Source organism: Trichosurus vulpecula, chromosome 4 (genome assembly GCF_011100635.1).
Source record: "Trichosurus vulpecula isolate mTriVul1 chromosome 4, mTriVul1.pri, whole genome shotgun sequence".
Classification (NCBI taxonomy): Eukaryota; Metazoa; Chordata; class Mammalia; order Diprotodontia; family Phalangeridae; genus Trichosurus; species Trichosurus vulpecula.
Window position 1 is genome coordinate 321,326,428 of NC_050576.1, and position 20,280 is coordinate 321,346,707.

A 20,280-nucleotide genomic window follows, 5' to 3' on the forward strand; every position below is an offset into this window, starting at 1 on the left:
TGACCGACTTATACCATAGATTAAATAAGGTCAAAGACAGAAAGGAGCTGAATGATCATCTAGCACAATACTGCCATTTTTACAAAGAAAGTAACAGAAGCCCATAGAAATGAAATGACTTGCCCAGAGTCAGCTATGGGAATACTTCAAGGAGTCATTGGCACTTGAAAGAAGGAGCTTAGAAAACAAGGAGAAATTATTTCAGAATATGGAACCTGCTGCTTCTTTATATAATTTAAATTCATATTGGAGGCAATTGCTTCCAATTTCATAAAAATGATAACTCTCTAAGACCTTTTCTAACTCTAAATCTGTGCCCCTAAAACAAGAACAACAAAATCACTTAGAAATACATAGCAGTTATCACCTTGAAATCCAACTCTGTAAAATGGCTCCCTTTCTTCATTTTCTTTTTAAGTTCCATTTAAAAAAAGAAATATTCTGCTTAAGAAAGAAATAGGGAATTACAGTTTGTAATTGATGGAAGAGTTTCAGTATATATGCATTTAGTAGTTTTTCGGAATTCCCCTAACTCACACTTCTGCCATTTTCTTACACAGCTGAAAATATACTGTGGGGCAGATGTATCAGTCCATGGACCAGAGGTGAGGGGAAATCACATGTGAAGTAGGAGAGATAAGATTTAAACCCAAGTCTTCGGGATGCAAATCCATTGGGCCTTCCATTACTTCATACTGCCTCCAATTATATTTTATTTTATACCTAAAATATGTTAATACATTAAGAAATACCTGATATTCTGTAGAGTCTTTGTCTCAGATCCCATTCCCATGGATGATCCTCTCTCTCTCTCTCTCTCTCTCTCTCTCTCTCTCTCTCTCTCTGTGTATGTGTGTGTGTGTGTGTGTGTGTGTGTGTACTACAGATTGCTACCTAGATGGAGTGTTTGTGATCTACAGAACTGATAGGCCAGAATTTTTTTTGTAGCAACTGTGGGATACTAAGACCAATATCTGATCCAAGTAGAAAGAATCAGGTACTCAGAACCAAAGACTCATCAACAGCAGTCAGATATACTCCAGCTGGTTTTGGCTCTCAAAGGTCCAACTGGCTCCCTTCCCTTGCCTATGCATGGATTTGTGAATGGAATTGCCTTACTTTACAATACAAAGGTTTATATTGTGGATTCTCTTGTCAGATCACATGGCTTGAGACCCCACACTACTTCAAAAAACTTCACTGTTTTGATCCTTACATTTTTTAATTACTTTACTTTTTATGAATAGATAGGATAAATGCTTAATCTAAGACATAAAACATAATAAAATATAAACAGTAATGAGGTTAAACTTTGACTATCATTCATTTTTTCAAATAATGAAAAATATTAAATATTGATCTCCAGGCTACTGAATTATTCCGCAACCTGAAAAGCATGAATAAGAGGAGAAAATTAATTCCAGTTTTGAGAGATCCACTTTCCTCTCACCACAGAAGAAGACACAGTATCTTCCCATCTTAAAGTCTTGGCCTCATTATAGGAACTTAGTTCACTAAAGCCTTTTGTCTAGCTCTGATCATATTGGTCTTAAATTGTCATCATGTCTGTAGCATAGTTCTAGATCTCTACTTCCTGATCCTGCTAACTTCCAGACCAGGTTTGTGACAATTTCCAGAGTATAATCTCCCAGGTTTCAAAGCTTCTCCATTTACCTGAACTGCTATTAGCTTCCTGAATTTGACTCCTTTTCCTGTTTTTGGTTATCTTTTTATGCAGTTCTAGACTGGATGGAGGACCTTATTCTCACATTTTGAAAACTGTTTTTTTTTCTAGATTTATAATTTGAATTTTTTGGATCATTTTAAACTACTCAATAGAATTTATGCGGGCAAGCTGTGATTCTCTGTGACCTTTTATGATACCATCTTAACAGGCAGTCATCTACAAATTTGAAAAATATTGTATCCATGAATATATTCATGAGATTAATTAAGGAATTCATTAATTAATTAAGGTATTAATTAATAACTATGTTGAACAACATGGGACCAAGGTTATATCCCCTAGGATAATTAGTTCCCTGTTAACATCCATATTAATGATGCCTCTTTGCTTGTTGTCCATTCAACTAGTTCTGAATTCACCTAGTATTTCTAGGAGACATGCCTTTCTCTTGTTCATGAGGATCTTGAAACATGCCTGGGTAAATTACAGTTATATTATTCAACTACCAATTATCTACCATTCTAGTCATACTGTCAGAGAAAAGGAAAATAGTTTAGTCTATTATGACCTGTTCTTGATCATGTTGTATTTTGTTTTTGTATTTTGTTATCACTGATTTTCTTTGCAAATACAAACAAACTCTTTGAATATGGATTCTGGAGCTCTGACAAGAATCAAAATCAAGTTATGAGGCCTATATTCTGAAAGTTCTACCCAACTAAAAAAATTCCTATAGCATCTGCCTTCCTTCTCTCCACTGCCACAATCTAACATCACTCAGATGCCTTCCATCACCTTCTCTTCCTTTTTACACCTGTCTCTCATGAAGAGGTGATGCTTCTCTTTACCAATGCAAACACCTCTATGTATATAACTGATTTTATTCCATGATGTCTTCTTCAACAGATACCCTTTGCATTCATTTCTGAAGTTCTCTGATAGTCACTCAATAGTGATGATGATGACCAAAACAATGATGATAAGTGGTATTTATATTGCATTTCAAAGTTTTGTATTACTTCATTTGATCCTCATAAAAATCTATGAGTTTGGGACTATAGATATGATTCCTCCTATTTTACATATAAGGAAACTATAGCTCAGAGACTTAAATGATTTGCACATAGCCACGTAGTAAGCATCAAGGTAGTGTTGAATGCAGATCTTCCTAATCCCAACCCTAGTACTCTGTCCACTAATATAATCTAACTAAGACAATAGCACCTTCGATTCCTTTATTTTCCTGGGAGTTAGTCCATCTGGACTTAATGACTTAGTTTTTGAAAAGGGGAAGGAGAAAAAAACATTTATTAAGTGCCTACTGTGTGCTAAGCATTGTGTAAAATGCTTTTACAAATATTATCTCATTTGATCTTCACAATGACCCTATTAAATAGGTACTATTATTATAGGAATTTGAAGCAGACAAAGGTTAAATGGCTTGTCCATTGTCAGAGAGCTATTAAGTGCTGGATCTTCCTGATTGCAGTCTTAGCACTCTATCCACACTACCTACCTGCTTCATGCTCTCAATAGCCAGCCACTGCTTTTGCTGTCATTCACTTGCTGAAAACAGAAAACCTCATGAAACCATGTTGACTAGGTCCAGTAGAAATTCATGTTACAAAATCTCAATTGGGCCTTAGCTATGACAAGACAATTCTTTTATATCTCTTTATTTGGTTACTTATATTATTTACCACATGGCCTCTCCAATCTTTTCATCCTTCCAGAAAACCTCCTTTCCCCCCATGCTCTCAATTGAAATCCTTGCCCTATATTTCACTGAAATATAAGACAGTTCTCTAAGAGCTCCCTCTTCTTCTCCCCCTCCTCCACCATCTCATATAACTCTGATGCCTTCCATCACTTTCTCTTCCTTTATATGAACAGGTGACCCTTCTTTTTACCAATGCAAGCACATTTACATGTATAAATGATCCCATCCCCTACTGTCTTCTCTAACAGACTGCCCCTTCTATCATTTCTACTCTTTCACTAATCTTTAACATATTCCTATCTACTTACTTGTTGCTTTGTAGTTCCTTTATCAACATGCTCCTGTCTCCTCAACTTTAAAAATCCTTCATTGATATAATCATCCCCACAAAACTCCTTAAGAAAACTCTCTGCAATTGTTATATTAACTGATTCTTTTTTTTACTTTCTTTGACACCCTCTACATTCTGGCTTCCAATCTCATAATTCAACTAAAACTGTCCTCTCCACAGCAACCAATCACCTTTTAATTGACAAATCTAAGGGTCTTTTCTCAATGCTCATTCTATTTAACCTCTGTTTAGTTTTTGACACTATCGACCTCTTCTCATGTATTATTCTTCTTCCTAGGGTTTTTTTTTTGTGTGTGATATTGCTTTCTCATGAACTTTGTCCTATATGTCTCATTGTTACTTTTCATTTTCTTTGTTGGATCTTCATCTAGATCACATCCAACAACTGTGGATTTCCCTCTAACCTCTAACCTGTACTTTTTTCTCTTCTCCCTCCTTATGTCTCTTAGTGATCTCATTAGCTATTAATGATTCAATTATCATCTCTGCAAGCATCTAGGTGGTGCAATGGATAGAACACTGCGTTTAGAGTCTGGAAGATCTGGGTTCAAATCCAGTGTTAGACAGTGGGACTGTTTGCTTCAGTTTTTACAACTGTAAAATGGGCACTATAATAGCATCTACCTCCCAAGGTCATTGTGATGTTCAAATGAGATAATAATACTTATAAACTTAGTGTGATTCTTAGAACATACTAGATGCTACATAAATTGTAGTTATTATTTTTGTTATCATTGATTCTTCAATCTATTTATTGAGCCCTAACCTCTCTTTTATCCTCTAGGATCATATATATGAGATTCTCTTAGACATCACAAATCAGATGCCCCATAGACATCTCAAACTCAACATGTCCAAAACTGAACTCATTATCTCTCCCCACAAATGCTTCCCTCTTCTTTTATTCCTTCCCTATTACTGTAATGGGTACCAACATCCTCCCAGTCACCCAGGCGCACAACCTTATTGTCCTCCTCAGCTCCTCACTTTTTCTTATCCTTCACATCCTATCTATTGCCAAGGCCTATTGATTTTGCCTTTGTCTCCTATATGCCTCCCTCTATAACATTGTCAGCAACCTAGTGCAGTCCCTCATCATCTCTTACCTGGACTATTCCAGTAGTTTACTGGCTGATCTCCCTGGTCCCCGAGTCTCCACTCCAGTCCATCCCCAATAACCTATCCAAGAATATCCCTAAAGAACACATTGGACTATGTCACTGACTATTCAATAATTTCCAGTGGCTCCCTAATACATTCAATATCAAATACAAAATCCTCTATCTAGTTATTAAAGATTTTCATAAACTGACCCCTTAATACATTTCCTGTCTTCTTGCACCTTACTCCCCTTCAAATATTTTGCAAATCTAGCAGCACTGGCCTTTTTTCTATTCCTTCTAAATATCATTCTGTCTCCCAATTCTGCATTTTCATGGCTTCATAAACAATGCCTAAAGTGATCTTACTTTTTATCTTGACTTCTAGGCTTCCCTGGCTTCCTTCAAGTCACAGAGAAATCCCTTCTGCAAGAAGTCTTTCTCAGCCCTCCTTAACGCTAATGCCTTCCCTCTGAGATTATCTTCAATTTCTCCTAAAAATATTATGTTTTTATTTAGTTGTTTGTATATTTTCTCCCTGTTAGATTGTGAGCTACTTGAGGGCAAGGAATGTTTTTGCCTTTGTGTATATCATGGGTCAGTGCCTTAGCACATTACCTGGCACATAGTGGGCACTTAATAAATGTCTGTTTGCTTAACTTGACTAGTTGTTAATTTGACTAGTCAAACCCTTTATTAGCATAAGTTTTCAGAGAGCTTACTTTTCATTTTTTCTATCCTTGCTAGTCTAAAAATTTCTCCTTCTCAAAAGAAACAGAAGTCAAAACAGAAATTTATCATTCTCTCTTTCTTCCTTTTTTCATCCTTTATTTATTCATTTAACATTAACATCAAATAGTGGTTCTATCTCTGCTTTGATTATCTTCTTTTTCTAGCCATACCTAAAATGTGTTTTGTTGTTGCTATTCTCATTGCTGTGACTGTTGTGTTGCTATTGTTATTCTCCTTAGCATTCCTTGTCACCCAAAGTTCATTCTGAACATGACTACTTGCAATGTTATTCTTATAGAATGATGATTTATTTTATATGATAAGTTTGACTTGCATCTTCTAAACATGTTCTTTTAAAATCTAAATAACTATATCGTTCTCTTTATACATCTCTCTTCTTTTTTCCTCACTAGAATTATGGGGGTTTATATTTTTAGAATTTCTTTCTTGAGAAACCATTTGGACTCACTATCTCTGTCAGATTTCAGCCCATGGGTTCTAACCTATTCTTTTTCTGAAACCTTTGAAATCTTTTATCCCAAGACCGAGGCTTTGTATAAAACTATGCTTGGCTTCATCTCCTTTTAGACTACTGTGAAGCAGTTGGGGCAAGAGTCTGATGTGTGTTTGATCTGAGATGCTTTTTGCAGAATTTTTCAGGAGGAACCCTATCCTTGTTCACTTTATTCATGGCTTTCCTCACTCTTAATATTTCTTATTTTCTTTCTCCTCCATTATATTCTAGCTCTCTTTATGGTTATCTTTCCCCATTAGAATATAAGTTCCTTAAGGGTAGGAGCTATCTTACTTCCTTATATTTTTAATCCCAAAGGCTATTACAGTACATACAGTATTTTCTTAATAAGTGCTTGCTCTATCTATCAATCAATGTATCTATCCATCTGGGATGGCCTTCTTGCAATTAGTTAATGTCTTTTTCTCCATCATCTTGGTATTTGAATATGGATACTTTCCTTGGGCACTGGAGCTGTAGTAATTTTTCCAGCACTAGGTAACTTGTTTGGATTGCCAGATGGATCATTAGAGATCACTGTGAAGCTCAACATGTTTATCTGAGTTGTAAAGGGTTTGGTCAGTCTATAATTAACAAGGTCAATTAGCATCAAAAGCTAATTTTTATGAAGCTTGGCTTATAGTGGCTTTTCTCAATGTTCACCTTCCTTGACAGATCTCTAGCACTTGATGCCATTGAGTGCCTCTCAACTTAATTGGTTTCCAGAACTCAGTGCTTTTTTATTTCCTCCATTTATAATCAAGATTTATATTTCTCTTTTACTGTGTGTTTTTACATACCCTAAATAGAGATATTTCCTCCAGTTTCTATCCTATATTCTATCCTATATACTCTTTGCTTTAACTCTCCTTGATGATCACTACTGTGTTTATCCTCCCAGGGTTGCAATTCTATCACCAGATCTTGTTTTTCTAATTTAATACTAGTTTATTTTTCCCAATTACATGTTAAGACATTTTTAGCATTCATTTTTGCAAGACTTTGAGTTCAAAAATTTTCTCCCTCCTTCCCTTCCCTCTTCCTAAAATGGTAGGCAATTTGATATAGGTTTATCCATGTGCTATCATCTAAAACATTTCCATATTGGTCACAGTTGTGAAAGAAGAAACAGATTAAAAGGAGGAAAATAATGAAAAAGAATAAAGTAAGTGAAAAGAATATGTTTCTATCTACATTCAAAGTCCATCAGTTCTTTAACTGGATGTGGATAGCATTTTTCTTTGTGAGTCTTTTGTATTTGTCTTGGACCATTGTGTTGCTGAGAAGAGCTGAGTCATCCATAGTTGATCATCACACACTGTTGCTGATACTATGTATAATGTTTTCCTGATTCTGCACATTTCACATTGCATCAGTTCGTATAAGTTTTTCCAGGTTTTTTTTTTTTTACTGAAATCTGTCTGTTCATCATTTCCTATTGTATGATAGCATTCCATTCCATTCATACACCACAGCTGGTTCAGCCATTTCCCAAGTAATGGGCATCCCCTCAATTTCCAATATTCTGCTGCTATAAATATTTACGCACATGTAGGTCATTTTTCCTTTCATATGATCTCTTTGGGATACAGACCTAGTAGTGGTATTGCTGGATCAAAGGGTATGCACGGTCACTCTTTATAGGTTTGAGTCCATAATTCTGCTTACCCTAACGGACCTTCATACATTTTCAAGGCAAACTCAAAATCTTTCCTCCAAACTTTATCCCTCCCTTACCCTTTGTTGTGAATATAAATACAACTTCCTTAATTCCCTGATGTAAATACTGGCATTCAGTTTTGACTCTTTCAAGATTACATGTGCAACTTGTTAACAATGCCTATTATTTCTGGTTTTTACTATATCTCCTACTTTTCAAGTCCATTCCATCCCTACTGCTACCACTCTGGTTCAAGTCTGTATCATCTCTTATTTAATGACTATAATAGCTTGTTAACTTGTCTTTCAATCACTAGTTTTTCTCCACTATAATCTAAACCATTCACTGATTAAGACAAGACTCTGATTCCTAATGAACTCTTCTCATTTTACCACCTCATGCTTAAAAACTCTCAGTGAATGAATCCCTGTTGCATATTTAATTAGGTCCAGGCTCCTTAGACTAGCATTCAATGTCCTTCATGGATCTGGCTCTTACCTACTCTTCTGTCTTTGTCTTCTAACCTTCATTTCTCGTTCACTCATGTAAAATAAATTGTAAGCCTTCTTCGAATCACATCTAGAAATTTTCTATTCATGTTTGTACTAATTCCATTCCCTATGCCTAGAACAGTTCCCCTCTACCAACTGAAGTCTTTCCATGCTTTCCAGTTCAAATATAGCTTCTCGCCTTAAAGCTTTTGATTTACTTCAATTCAAGAAACATTTATTGAACACATACTGTGTGCAAAGATCTGCGATAGTTTCAACAAAACAAAGATGAAACACAAAACAGGCTCTACCAAATAGGATGCTAATAGTAAGAACATAAGTACATAAAATAATAAAATAGTAGAATATCTATTTCAAGCATGAAAGATGGATTGTGCAAATGTGGAGAGAAAGAAAGAGGAGAAGATCAAGGAAGAGTCAGTTTTCTACTTTGATTCAAATATAGCATGGGAAGAGGACTAAATATGAAGTGACTTGAAAAAAGAAGGTTGGAGACAGATTGTAGAAGGACTTCAATGACAAAGTGGTGAAATTGTATTTTAGTACATAGGCAATGTGGTATCACTAAGGGTTTGAAAGCAAGAGAATAAAATTCTCAGAGTCATACATTTATATTCTTCACCATTTGTATGAGATAAAAGAGAGGAGAGAATAAAGTCAGGAAGACTCATTAGGAGACATTAGGAGATTACAATCAGAGGAAAAAATAAGAAAGTAAAACCATCCAGGCAACAAGTAAGGAAGGTACAACCTCAGACTGTGGCAATGGAGATGGGAAGGAAGGTATAGGTGTAGGAAAGAATAAATGGCATTTGAGTCTTTATTGGATGTAGTGGTTGAGAGCACCAAGTCAGGAGTCAGGAAGACCTAAGTTCAAATTTGAACTCAATTACTAGTATTAAATTAGAAAAAAAAAGATCTGGTGATACAATTGCAACCCTGGGAGGATAAACACAGCAGTGATATTTGAAGTCATAGAAATGGATGTGATCATCAAGGATAGTTAAAGCAAAGAGAGTATACGATAGAAACTGGAGGAAATACCTCTATTTGGGGTATGTAAAAACACCCAGTAAAAGAGAAACATGTATATGGAAAGTATATGGAAAAGAATAACATACGGAAGTAAATGGAAAAGAGCACAAGCCAGGTGACAGTAAAGGTAACATACCTCTGTTTAGATCATACCACTCTGGAAGAACTAAAAACCAATCAGCTCCCAGACCTAGCTCTGAAAACAGCTACACAGAATAACTTGGGACAGTGTCCCTCCACTTCAGGAGCAAAGCCCAATTTTAACATAAAGTTAAAATTCAACAATAAATAAGCTGGGAAAATGAGCAAACAATCACCAAAATAACCTGACCATGGAAATTTATTTTGGTGGCAGGAAAGATCAAAACACAAACTCAGAAGAAGACAACAAAGTCAAAACTGCTAAATCCAAAGCCTTGAAGAAAAATGTGAATAGGCATTAGATAAATTTAAAAAAAAAAAAAGAATTCCTCAAAGAGCTCAAAAGGGGTTTTTAATATCAAATAAGAGAAGTAGAGGAAAAATTGTGGAAAGAAATGAGAGTGATACAAGAAAATCATGTTAAAAAGAGTCAACAGCTTGGTAAAGGAGGCACAAGAAAAACTGAAGAAAATGAAATGTTAAAAAGTAGAATAGGGCAAATGGTAAAAAGAGACTCAAAAATCTCCTAAAGAGAAGAACTCTTTAAAAACAGGATTGGACAAATGAGAAGAAAAGATACACAAAAATTCATTGAAAAGAAGAACTCCTTTTTTTTTTTTAAAGAAGAACCCTTTAAAAAGGAGAAATGGACAATTATTTTTTAAAAAGTATAAAAGCCCGCTAAAGAAAATAATTCCTTTAAAATTACAATCAGACAAGTGGCAAATACTGACTCCATGAGACGGAAAGAAACAATAAAACAATATCATAAGAATGAAAAAAAAAGGGAAGAAATATCGCCGTAGGCTGTCCTACAATACAGCTTCCAACAAAACTCGGCTGTCACGAACCCCGGGTAACAGAATTGTTTACCTTTATACCAAGAAAGTTGGAAAAGCACCAAAATCAGCCTGTGGTGTATGCCCAGGAAGACTTCGAGGTGTTCGTGCAGTGAGACCTAAAGTTCTTATGAGGCTATCGAAGACAAAAATGCATGTCAGCAGGGCTTATGTGTGCTAAGTGTGTCCGTGACAGGATCAAGCGTGCTTTCCTGATTGAGGAGCAGAAAATTGTTGTGAAGGTGTTGAAGGCACAAGCACAAAGTCAAAAAAGTAAATAAAAAGGATATGTTTTTTGAATAATAAAGAAAATTAAAATTTGAAAAAAAAAATCCACCAATCAACTACTAAAAGAGATTTCAAAATGAAAACAATATTAGTGCCAAATTCCAGAATTCCCATGTCAAGGAAAAAAGTATTACAAACAGATGCAAAGAAACCAGTCAAATATCATGTAACCATGATCAGGATCACTTAAGATTTAGTAGCTTCCATGTTACAGGAAGAGATGACTTAGAATATGATATTTTGGAAGGCAAAGGAGCTAGAGTTACAATCAAGAAAAATCTATCCAGAAAAAAACAAGTATCATTCTTTAGGGGAAAATACATATTTAATGAAAGAGAGAACTTTCATGCATTCCTGTTGAAAAGATTAGAGGCGAATAGAAGATTTGACTTTCATATACATGACTCAAAACACGACTCAAGACAAGTATAAAAAAGTAAGCAAAAAAGAGAAATCATAAGAGATTTAATAAGGTTTCACTGTTTATATTCTTGCTGGGAAGATGATACTTATAACTCCTAAGAACTTTACAATTATTAGGACACTAAGAAGGAGTATACATAGGCAGAAGATATGGGTGTGAGTTGAATATAATGGGATTATATCTACTTAGAGTCAGTTAGGCCATGAAAAAGAAAGAGCACTGCTCCTAAAGTAAAAAAAAAAAAAAAAACATGAGTTCAAATTTGACCTAAGACACTTACAAGTATAATATTGGGCAAGTCATTTAATATCTACCTGCCTCAATTTCTTCAACTGTAAAATGCGACTAACAATAGCAACTACTTCTAACGGTTGATTTCATATTACTTCTCATCCCATGCTTATTTATCCTATTACCTTAAAGATCAAATATAAAATTATTGTTTTGCTTTCAAAGCCCTTCATAATCTGCCTTTTTCCTACATTTATAATCACCCTACAGCTTATTCCCCTTCATAATTCTGTAATCCAATGAGCCTAGACTAATTTTTATTTTTGGCACAAACAATCTATTTCTTGACCCCTGGAACTTGCACTGTCGATACCCTATATCTGGAATGCTCTTCCTCCTCTTCTCTGCCTCCAAGCTTCTTGGCTTTTCAATGGTCAACTGAAATCCTACTTTCTCCAAGAAACTTTTCCCACCTCTCCTTAATATTAGTGAGTTTCCTCTGTTAATTATCTTCAATTCACCATATATATATACATATATAAAACATTGTTTAACATATAACCTTTTGTACATAGGTTGTGTGTGTGTGTGTGTGTGTGTGTGTGTGTGTTTAACATTCTGTCTTCCCTATTAGACTCTGAACTCCTTGAGAGTAGGGATAGTTTTTTGGTTTATTTTTTCTTATTCTTCTGTTTGTATCCCAGGCGCTTAGCATATTGCTTAACAGAGTAGGTGCTTTATAAATATTTGCTGACTAAATGTACTCTACACTCCAACTAAACTAGTCTGCTTCCATAGCTTTCAATCCCCCTTCTCAGTGCCTTTATCCAGACAATTCCCTGTTCTTAGAATGTTGTCCCTCTCCACCTCTGCCTCTTGGAATCCTTAGTCCTTCTCAAAATTCAGTTCAAGTGCCCCCTTCTTCAAAAAGCAGTTCCTGATTCTTCCATTTGTTAGTTACACCCATCCCACATTATTACTGTATATTTATTTTGCATGTATCCTGCACTTAGATTTTTGTGAACATGTTTATCTCACCAGGAGAATATAAGAACCCTGAAGGTAGGGTGTATCTCACTTTAAGTTTGTATTCTAGCACTTAGAATTTAGTAGATAATTATTATATACTGGTTGGTTGCTTGACTGACTCATGTGAAGGACTATGTAAGGCTTCTAGAGAGAGGAAAAGTATTATTCTAGCCATTAAAACATATCATTACATTTGAAGAATAGTTAGTGAACAAGAATTTATTAAGTATCTGTTATGTGCCAGGTGCTGTGTAAATGCTGGGATACAAAGAAAGGCAAAAACATAATTCTTGTTCTCAATGAGTTCACAGTTTAATAAGCACTGAATGCCTCAGTACTCTGGCCTCTTATCAAGGGTAGCTATGGAAAAAATCAGAGACTCATGAGATATAACTCTAGTCACAGATATAAAGGCCTAAAGACATGCCCCACTTTAAGAAATCTAATAAATGAAAATCTAAATGCAAAACACAGTTAAATTAATTTTGCATTACAAAATGATTCATTACAGAAGTAGGATTCAATTATATGGTGATCTCCTCTTATGCCTTTTACTATGATTTCATTTATCAAAATCAATTTACATACTGTTCCATAAAACCAACTTTATCACCCTTAATAAAATGTGTTGGCAGAAACAGACTTTCTTTGTGAGTCCTGCCCAGTTATCATGTATATCTGTGTTACTTACTCATTTATCTGTTGATCAGTTTGATTATAAGCTTTTTGAGGGTCGGGGCTATATTTATTATTTACGTTGTGTTTGAATATATATTTCTTGTGAATACTCAGCAAATACATGTTCAGTTTAACTGGAACCTAGCTATCCTTCTTGATGAATTATTACCTCCTTGTATATAGAACTGCAGTCTACTGGGGCTTGGGAGTGTTCAAGAGAAATCCTTTTTGCACAGGCAAATCTGAGGTATGTATATTTTGATTTTAACGTGTTACATTTGCACTTATCCACATTGGTATAAACACGGTTCAATGTGCCTAATTGGATGTAAGGATAATTACATTAATGATTTTCTTTAAAGACCAAAATAGGATTTTAGAAAATGAGTTTGAAAGGGATGTTATATATGTGTCGATACATAAAAGCAATCAATAATATATTCATTTAGGGATTGGGTTAATATCCTTATTAATTGAATAAGCCATTTCTGACCTAACAAAGCCATTTGTCATGATACAAAACTACTTATGCTTTGTGATAAGAATATGCTGAAAAGAATCCTTAAAGCTTACCTTACTATAGCAATTGTAACACTAAGAGGGGATTCAGCTGGGATATGATAAGGGCAGCTTATCTGTAGTCAGCTGAAAAGGTAAAGTCATTTGCTGTCACAAATTAGTTCTTAAGTCATTTACTTTTATTTGTGAAATTAATTAAACAAGTAAGCTTACATGTTGACATGATGAGGTTTTTGACTCTTTTTCCCTAATGCAGCATGCACTTCTTTTCTGAAATAAAAACACTTGGCCACGATGTATAAAGGAAAGAAAAAAAAAAGAAACAAAACTTAAAATATCTAAAGGGTTGATTGATGATATTCAGCCTCCCATGGATGTTGTCTTTATTTCAGCAGAATGTTTAGCATACAGACCAGCGAGTTTCACACATCATATAAAACTTGTTCTGTCATAGCCAAATCTGGCAGATACTTTTTTTTTTCCTACAATAAGAGATATAAGCTGTGTAGAGTTGAAATTTCTGCAGACATTAAAGACAGAATAAAAAGAAGTTTGGTCATAAGAGAAAAATATGCTTCTTAGTAGCATTCATGCTTCTATTAATGCTGGAGAAAGAAAGCATTTGCCATGACAGATATCTTATAACTGTTTGCACAGGAACCAAAGGATCTATTTGCAAGTCGATCTGAACCCAGACTGGTATATTGTACATTTCCTCATATTGCTTTCTGGTGATAAATCCATTGGGAAGAACTTAAGTCTGATAAGACAAATTTAAGGAGAGTGTTCAATGTATTGTATTTTATGAATCATAAGGCCATTTTGATACTTCCTATGTGTGAACGTAGTGGTTTTTTTTCAGGGAATTAAAGAGTTGTGTAGTTGATATAATTGAGCCTCAGAAAATTGGGGGCAGTGAAGGGTATCTATTCCCATTTGGTACATTACTAACTGTGTTTGCCCAGAAAGACAGAAGAGGAGCCTCAAGCAGAAATTTGATCAACTGACATATAATTCTCCAGAAAATTGTGCCAATTTTTAATATTGTTTAATTATAAGAATATGCTTATGAATATCATAAGAGCTGAATGGATAAAGGTCAGTGAACATTTCAAGCAACAAGATATTTGATACTTATGGAAAAAAATAGACTCAGTGGCAAGTTTTCAATAGCAAGTAGATCCTAACTGACTTAGCTTTTCACTCTTAAGGTAACATTCAAGAATAATAAACTCCTATTTTAAAGAAAAAGGAAGTAAAACATATTTGTAGACTGATAAAAACCTTTTAGTATTTATTCTTCAGATTCATATTTTCATCATGTTTATAAAAATTGTTTTTAAAAGTATCATAATTCCTCTTAGCTATCTTTCTACCACTCTCATTATTAGGAATTTTATTTTTAATTGCCTTACTTTGCCACTAGATGGAAGTAGTAGCCCTTGTAATTTTTGTGAATATCCCTTTTCGTATGTGTATATATACTGATGATCTATCCAACTAAAGAAACATCAAATTTGGGCAAGATGAAATTTCCCAAATGTATGTATGGAAAGGTAAAAATTGAGTAATGTTCATGACATGGAAAATCACTGTTGTTGGGAAATGCTCCTGCCACCTAAGTGGCTAGTTAAAATATATCAACAGAGACCATATAATATTGTGACAGATTTAGGGAGGGATGAACAAAGCAATCTCTGAAACTCTGGTAAGTCAGACTTAAAAAAATTAATGCTGATTTGTTTTCTGTCAGAAGGACCTGATATGTACCAAAATAACTTCTATCCACTGTCAACTTGTGTGATATTTAGCTATGAAAAAAGAATGGAAATAAGCACCTTTAAATGAGTTTGTGGTGTGTGTGTGCGTAATTCATTAACCATCACCAAGTAGCAGATTGTCCCTATATTGACATTTTACTTCTGACTTTAATAGTTCTTTTTTTTCTGTGTTAAAATCCATCCTTTCTTTCAACAGACAACTCTGGGATCACCTCCTCTAGAAACTAATTCTCAAAAGCTTCAAAGGAAAATTCTCTTTTCTCAACTTGATTTCAACACTTGGTCTAGGCTTCTCCTTTGTTTTTATCTCACTCTTGTAGCACACTCATTTGTGTATGGATTGATAATTCCTCAAGGGAAGGGTCTCTCTTACATGTCATCTTTGTATCCCTAATACCCAGCATAATACCACATCCATTTAAGGAGTTTAATTATTGTGAACTGAATTGAATTTTTCTTAAAAAACAAAGTAGTAAACAAAGAAGCATATTTGATGAGTATCTAATTAATATTACTCATAAATCACTAATAGCAATTCCTATAATTTAACATAAATTGATTTAAATATAAATTTTCCCTTCTACATAGCATAGATTAGTCAGATAATGCTTAACTATACTCTTTACTTTTACAGTGTGTATAAAATAAGATGAAATAGAAAAGGGATAAAGCTAAAGTCTTAAGTTTGGGTAAAGAAAAATAATGTAGTAAACAAATAGGGGAGGCATACCAGAGTAACTACATGTCTGGAAAAGATACTGAGATTTTAATGTATGGTGAGGCAGTCAAGCTAATGTGAATATGTTAAATTAAGAGACTCAAAATACATAGAGATAAGGAGATTGTTGTCAATCTACATACTGTTCCAGTCAGATGATACCAAGTATTTTATGATTTCATGACAACATCAATTCTCAGTTGTGGGTCTTCAGAATTATATTGATGAGCTTGAAAGCCTCCAAAGAGAACAACCAAGATGGTGAGTTAGTTTAAGCTCACTCCACATGAAGACAGGTTGAATGAACTAAAGAAATTTATCTTGGAAAAGAGAAACCATGGAGGCACTTATATTTTTTCATCAAATATTTGGAAAAAAAAATTGTCATGCAGAAGAAAAACTAGATTTGTTTTCTTGACTTCATAGGGGCAAAATGAAAGTAATGCGCAGAAGGTGCCAAAGGGCAAATTAGTCCTGAAATTAGCAAAAATTGCCTAATATGCACAGCTTCACAAAATAGAATGGCTTGCCTGGATTTGTGATAATTTTTCTAATTGCAAGACTCAACCAAAATTGAATGGCCACATGTTATGTATGTTGCAAAGGAAATTTATTTTTTTTAAATGGGCTTTACCAGATGGCTTCTCAGGTTTCTTTCAATGCTGAGATCCTGTGACTTTAGTGAACTTAATTGTGTTTGTTGTAAGTCTCCCTACCACTGCAACAAAGGGCATGGTATGTATATGATATGAATGAAGCCCCAGTCTTTGTGTCACCAGTCAGGAAGGTAGACAAACCAGAGGTCTTTGTGGTGGACTAGAAAATTATTTCTCAACTGTTCTGGATGCAGACAGATTTCTGACACAGACAATCACGCTTAATATAAAAATGGCTATAAGAAAATAAATACCTACTATGAAAAAAAATCTAGATTTAAAAGGGAAATTAGAGAATAAGGATTAACAAGAACAAAAGATTCTATATTTTACAAAAAAGTAGCAGCAAATGCTTTTAAGTAGCAAATTCCCTCAGTACATTTAAAATATGATAATACTTGTATTTTTATTAAATAAATGGATCTAGTACTTTATCAATAAAGCCACCCCCACTAATGGTTCAGGTTTCAACTTATTCAAGTCTTCTTAACCTGTGTATTTTTGTCCATTTTTTCTTAAATCCTTTATAGGGTAGCTATGCAATTCCTTAATTGATCAATGTAGTCCATCCACTATATTTAACAGACCCCAGACAAGATTATATTTTACATACCATCCATTTCATGCTCTGGGCGTAATATCAAATCAAAATAGCTTGCTTTTGGGAAAGCCATGCAAATCAGTTGCATGAGGATAACCTCTCTATGCCTGGAACACCCTAGGCAAATGTCTTAACCCTGGTCCACACTTCCCTAAATATGTTTTCATTCTATTGTTAGAATCTGAGCTCCTTAATAAGTTCAAGAACAATTTGGGTTTTGTATTTGTATTCTCACTACTGTGTAAAGTGCCTAGCATAAAGAAAACTTAATAAATAATTTAATTCATTCATTTGTTTATTGAAAGACTTTGTCCAGTAATTTCAACATATTATCGTTGCCAACTCAGGATTCCAGGAGGTTATCTGGTATTCCTCCCTTTCCAAATGAAATATTCATTTAGGAATTTGGTTTGTATCCTAATTAACAAATAACCCATTTCTGATCTGTCTATGTATGCCAATTGTAATGATATGAATTGAAAATACTCTATCCTTTTCCTAATCTACATTTCCTGGATGCTATCTTTTATACTACTTCTCATGTGCAATTATTTAGTGGTCAAGTGAAATATACAAATGAGCTATATTTTAAGGTGCTTGAGAAATTCCTTCCTTAAGTAAAAAAAAAAAAATAAATGAAACCTAGTCTTCCCCAAACTAAACTTGTGTGTGATTAAATCAATGATAGAGTCTCAGAATTAAAGGAAACTTCAGAGATCATTTGGCATAGTGTATACTTGATGACAAATTCCCTCTATAATTTACTGACAAGTAATCATCTATTTACAAATTCCCAGTAATAGCCTGTCAAAGGTCAAGGCACACCATGTGCACTTTTACCTAGCTTCAATTATTAGAAAATTGTCTTCCTAACAGTCCAATCAAAATTTACCTCTGAAACTTCCATCTTCCATGACTTACTCCAAATTCTATCATCTGCTAAACAAGGATGTATGTGTGTGTGTGTGTGTGTGTGTGTGTGTGTGTGTGCGTGAACATGTATGTACCTGATATGTGCCTAGCATTGTAGCAAATATAAAGTGAAGTGAAAATATGCTCATTATCTTGTTGATTTGATTGTTGTGGACCATTAATCTGAGTAATTTGAGTGAAAAAATTTGCTCAAAAGGCTGAATTTTGCTAACAGAAATGAAGTGTAGGCAATTCAGGCTTGTCATATGAATTATAACAAACATGGATTGAAATTGTAAATGAACTTTGCATTTCTTACTGACAAGATGGGTAACAATTGATACCTGCTACCACCACCCAAAAAAAGGAAAAGAAAGTTTAAATGTTTTTTTTTTTCCTTAGTTTCTGGCATATTTGGGGGGGTATTAAACTTCATAAACCAATTAAACCAATGAATATTTATCAAGCACCTACTATGTGCCAAGCACTGTGCTAAGCACTGGGGATACAAAAAGAGACAACAGACAGTCCCTACCTTCAAGGAACTTATAATGTAATGTGGGACGGCACAGACAAAAGGCAAACATATGTGGAAAGCAAGCTATATGAAGGATAACTAGGAGATAGAGTAAAAGTACTAGAACTAAGAGTGATTGGGGGAAGGCTTCCTGTAAAAAAATGGAATTTTAGCTGGGACTTAAAGGAAGTAAGAGATGCCAGTGGTTGGAGAGAATTTCAAGCATGGGGGACAGTGAGAGAAAATGCCTGGAGCTTAGAGAGAGAGTAATTTGTTTATCGGACAGTCAGAATGTCAGAGTCACTGAATCAAACAGTGTGTCAGAGGAATAAAGTTTAAGAATAGTGGAAAGGTAGAAGAGGGCTAAGTTATCAAGGGTTTTGAATGTGAAAGAATGTTTTGTATTTGATGTTGTAGGCAATAGGGGGCCATTGAAGTTTATAGAGTAGTGGGATAACATGATCAGACCTGTATTTTAGGAAAATCACCTAGATGGCTAAATGGAGGATGTAATAGAGTGGGAAGAGACTTGTAGCAGCAGACCTATCAGCAGTCTATTGAAGTAGTTCAGGGTGGCAGTGTTAGAGGAAAGAAAGAGGGAAATCCAGAGGTCATAGCTATCACCCACTAACTCTGTAACTTTGAGTAAGTCATGTAATATTACTTAACTTCAGTTTTCTCATAAAAAAATAGCACCTAGCTCACTCTACTGTTATGACAGCTTGATATAATGTATGCAAAATTCTGATTTTCCCTCTTTCCATCTGTATATCTGTGACTCATCAACACATTGATTGGTGATGAGTATTTACTAAGCACCTATGAAGATTATCTATTAAGGTGCATACAAATAGTGATCAGGGTCAGTAGAGGATAGTCACACTGGAGAAATCATAGGTCCTTAAAATATTGGGGTATGTAAATGAGAATATACATAGCTTAGGACCATGTACGCCATCTTAAGAATTAAAAGAGTACTTGGGGTTTTGTTTAGTTTGCTTTTAAATGTTCTCATTTTATAAATGAGGAAGTGGAGGTGCAGGGAAGTCAAATGAGTGGCCGAAGTTCACATAAGAGATTGGGGTTTGAACACAAATGTGAACATGCATCCACATGCATACACAAATATGTGAACATATGTCCATGGGTCTATATATTATGACAACTTGGGTAAATTTCATGGCTATATACACACATATACATATATATGCATATATACATATACACGTACATATATATGAATATATATATGTAAGCTGTGTCTTTAGTCAAAAAATAGCTGATTAATCCTGTATTCATTATAAAGCAAATGTTAATTTAGAAAACAGAACTTGTACCTACATGAACCAAGTAAAAAAATGAGAAATTTTAATTATCTGTATATTTTCTAACAAAAGCATTTGGGATTATACAGGAATGGTACCTGGGTAATACTGTCTTTATATGGTATTTGGTACTATCTGGCTTTTAGTCTTACACCTTATATTATCTTATAAATCATGTCAAAGTTTAAAAATTTTACTCATCTATGACAATGGACCTGGTAAGTAGGTTCCTTTTGGGATAAAACAGGAAATATGGAAGTGTTGTTACTGCAGAGTATCTGTGTCCACCAAGCTGAGAGATTTCATGTT

The 20,280-nt window shown here is 34.5% G+C and overlaps 1 pseudogene; it reads left to right on the forward strand.

Moving 5' to 3' along the window:
- Nucleotides 1–10,227: 10,227 nt before the first annotated feature.
- On the forward strand, nt 10,228–10,618 carry LOC118847185 (annotated as a pseudogene).
- The last annotated feature ends 9,662 nt before the right edge of the window (nt 10,619–20,280 follow it).